Source organism: Saimiri boliviensis, chromosome 3, assembly GCF_048565385.1.
Source record: "Saimiri boliviensis isolate mSaiBol1 chromosome 3, mSaiBol1.pri, whole genome shotgun sequence".
NCBI classification, from domain to species: domain Eukaryota; kingdom Metazoa; phylum Chordata; class Mammalia; order Primates; family Cebidae; genus Saimiri; species Saimiri boliviensis.
In genome coordinates, this window is record NC_133451.1 from 21,072,816 (window position 1) to 21,077,400 (window position 4,585).

Here is a 4,585-nt window from a genome sequence, read left to right on the forward strand (position 1 = left end):
AAATGCTCATCATCACTGGTCATTAGAGAAATGCAAATCAAAACTACCGTGAGATACCATTTCACGCCAGTTAGAATGGCGATCATTAAAAAGTTTGGAGATAAAAGATGCTGGAGAGGATGTGGAGAAATAGGAACACTTTTGCACTCTTGGTGGGAGTGTAAATTAGTTCAACCATTGTGGAAGACGGTGTGACAATTCCTCAAGGACCTAGAAATAGAAATCCATTTGACCCACCAATCCCATTACTGGGTATATATCCATAGAATTATAAATTGTTCTACTATAAGGACACATGCACACGAATCTGAGTACCAAGATAAAATAATTGACTCTGGGAAATTATGTTTTCTCTATCCTTGTAGAAATTAAAGTGGAAGCATCACTTGAAGGGAAGTAGAGAAGAGATTCCAGCCATATTTGGACTTCAAATGCATATGAAGTCAATGATCTCTTTAAAATGTAAGCCTACTGTTTGATTTTTATTAACTCTCATTTATTTTAGTATCTTGATTTCTTGATGTTATGGTCACATAGGCAGAAAGTCATTGTAGATGGTAACTATTTTTAGTGATTCAGGAGAGGCTGCATTAATGCAAATGTGGTTCAACTTAGAGAAAACTTATAATATTAAAATAGGTGAAATGCATATAAGATAGAAATAGTGAAAATGATATGTGATCATTCCTATACTATTTAAACAGAAATAGAACCTTCAAGGGTTACACTAACCTTGCAAATGGGAAACCCTTGGTATTATATGCATCTACTGGTCTCTAAGTTATTTGATTGATGCTCTGATTCAATAAGGCTAAAAAATGTTTATCGGTGATGATGGATATGATTCATATAATACTAGAGAATGTATTAAGTGTTGTTCATATATTACATAAGCTATCCTGCTGCTTCTACAAGTAAGGTCTAGTTTTATTGTGACTTGCCTCCTAGTCAAACCTGAGGTAGCTTCTGATCTGAGGAAACCCTCCTTATGTAATGGCCATTGTTTCTACAGTGTCAGATTTAGCACCTTCTCATCTGATTATTCATATGCTATAAAAATCTAGCCATTACTGAGGACTTACTGTGTGCTAGGCATTGTGCTAGACATGTGGCATTTATTATTACATATATGATTAATTGCATCTATTAATCCTCAAGTCAATCTTAAGAAGGTAGTATTATTATCCCCATTTCACAGAAGGAAATGAGACATGTGGAATTTAAGTGATTTACCTAAGGTCACATAGTTAGTAGTTGCTGGAGCTGGGATATGAATTCAACAGTACTGCCTTTGTGCCCTTAACCAAGTTGTTTTCGCCTTCTGGGCCTTTGTTTTTTCATCTGAAGAAATGAGATACTGAAAATATTGAGCGGTCATTCTCCTTGGGAACTGGAATAAGACAAGGATGCTCACTCTCACCACTCCTGTTCAACATTGTACTAGAGGTCTTAGCCAGAGCAATCAGGCAAGAGAAAGAAATAAAAGATGGAGGATCTAAGATGGCCAAATAGGAACAGCTCCAGAGTGCAGTTCCCAGCAAGAACAACACAGAGGGTGAGTGCCCACCACATTCCAAACAAATTTTCACTGCCCACAGACCAGGAGATTCCTTGGTCAAAAAGCACCATGAGTTTTCAGCACAGTGGTTTTAGCTGGTGCTGGCTTGGTGAACAGAAATTCACACAAATCTGGGAGGGTATTTCAACTGGCACCTGGAATGCCTGGGAGACAGAGCTGCCCATTCAACTGAAAGAGAGGGGGCAGAGCCAGGAGCCAGGTGATCTGGCTCAGTGGGTACCACCCCCACAAAAGCAATCTGAAATGCTCTGTATTGAAAGTTTCACAGCAAGTGCAGCTGGACCCTGGACAGTCCAGCTTAGTAGGGGTAAAGGCGACCACCACTACTGAGACACTCCACTACTACTGAGGCAGTTGACACAGCAGCTGGGCAGAGCTGCCTCTGCTGGCAGACTGTGACTAGACTACGTGCAGGGCAGGGCATCTATGAAAAAAGGTAGCAGCATGATGGGAACTTTTCAATAAAGCTGACCTTCCTAGGACACAGCACTGGGAAAAGAGGCAGTTATGAGTTCTGCTGCAGATGACTTAAAAGTACCTGCTCAGCAGCTCCACATGGAACAATGGAGCTCCCAGCACAGCACTTGATCTCCTATAAGGGACAGACTGTCTCCTCAAGCAGCTCTCTGACACCCATATACCCAAAGAGACACCTCAAAAAGGAGAGCTCAGGCCGACATCTGGCGGGTACCCTTCTGGAACGAAGAAACAGAAGAAGAAACCGGCAGCAACCCATAATGTTCTGCAGCCCTCATGGGTGATCTCTAGGCCCGCAGGGTCTGGAGAGGACCTCCAGCAGTCCTGCAGCAGAGGGTCCTGTTAGAAATAAAACTAAGAAACAGAAAGAAATAATTTCATCATCAACAAAAAGACATCTGCCCAGAGACCCCATCCAAAAGTCACCAACTACAAAGACCACAGGTAGATAAAGCCATTAAGATGGAAATAAATCAGCCCAAAGAGGATGAAAACACCAAAAACCAGAACGCCTCTCCTCCTCCTCCAAAGGATCACAATTCCTCACTAGCCAGTGATCAAAGATGGATGGAGAATGAATCTGATTAATTGGCAGAAACAGGCTTCAGAAGATGGATAATAACAAACTTCTTGGAACTAAAATAACATGTGCTAACCCAATGCAAAGAAACTAAGAACCTAGAAAAAAGGTTAGAGGAGATGCTAACTACAATAAACAGCTTAGAGAAGAATATAAATGACTTAATGCAGCTGAAAAACACAGCATGATAACGTCGGGAAGCATACACAAGTTTCAATAGCTGAATCGACCAAGCAGAAGAAAGCATATCAGAGATTGAAAATCAACACAATGAAATAAAATGAGAAGGCAATAATAGAGAAAAAAGAGTGAAAATAAATGAACAAAGCCTCCAAGAAATATGGGATTATGTGGAAAGACCTAATCTACGTTTGTTAGGTATACCTGAATGTGACAAAGAGAATGAACCCAAGCTGGAAAACACTCTTCAGGATATTTTCTAGGAGAACTTCCCCAACCTAGCAAGGCAGGTCACCATTCAAGTTCAGGAAATACAGAGAACACCACAAAGACATTCCTCAAGAAGAGTAACCCCAAGGCACATAATTGTTAGATTCACCAGGGTTGAAATGAAGGAAAAAATGCTAAGAGAAGCCAAAGAGAATGGTTGGTTTATCCACAAAGGAAAGCCCATCAGACTCAGAGCAGATCTCTCTGCAGAAACCGTAAAAAGCCAGGATAGAGTGGGGGCCGATATTAAACATCCTTAAAGAAAAGAAATTTCAACCTAGAACTTCATATCCAGCCAAACTAAGCTTCATAAGCAAAGGAGAAAGAAAATCTTTTATGGACAAGCAATTGCTAAGAGATTTCATCATCACCAAGCCTGCCTTGCAAGAACTCCTGAAATAAGCACTAAACAAGGAAAGGAACAAGTACCAGCCACTCCAAAAACATGCCAAATGGTAAAGATCATTGATACAATGAGAAAAATGTGTCAAATAATGGGCAAAACATCCAGCTAGCATCAAAATGGCAGGATCAAATTCACACATAACAATATTAACCTTAAATGTAAATGGGCTAAATGCCCCAATCAAAAGACACATATTGGATAAAAAATCAAGACCCATCAATGTGTTTTATTCTGAAATCCCAGCTCACATGCAAAGGACACACATAGGCTCAAAATAAAGGGATGGAGGAAGACTTATCAAGCAAATGGAGAGTAAAAAAAAGCAGGAGTTGCAATCCTAGTCTCTGATAAAATGGACTTTAAACCAACAAAGATCAAAAGAGACAAAGAAGGGCATTACATAATGGTAAAAGGATCAATGCCTCAAGAAGAGCTAAGGATCCTAAATATATACACACCCAATACAGGAACACCCAGGTACATAAAGCAAGTTCTTAACGACCTAGAAAGAGAGTTACACTCCCACATAATAATAATGGGAGACTTTAACACTCCACTGTCAATATCAGGGAGATCGACGAGACAGAAAATTAACAAGGATATCCAGGACTTCAACTCAGATCTGGACCAAGCAGACCTAATAGACATCTACAGAAATCTCCACCCCAAATCCACAGAATATACATTCTTCTCAGCACCGCATTGCACCTAATCTAAAATTGACCATATAATTGGAAGTAAAGCACTCCTCAGCAAATGCAAAAGAACAGAAATCATGAAAAACAGTCTCTCAGACCACAGGGTGATCAAATTAGAACTCAGCATTAAGAAGCTAACTCAGAACTGCATAGCTTCATGGAAGCTGAATGACTGGCTCCTGAATGTCAATTAGATAAACAATGAAATGAAGGCAGAAATAAAGATATTCATTGAAACCAATGAGAATGCAGACACAACGTATCAGAATCTCTAAGACATATTTAAAGTAGTGACTAGCAGGAAATTTATAGCAATAAATGCCCACATGAGAAGTGAGGAAAGATCTAAAATTGACACCCTATCATCAAATTTGAAAGAGCTAGAGGAGCAAGAT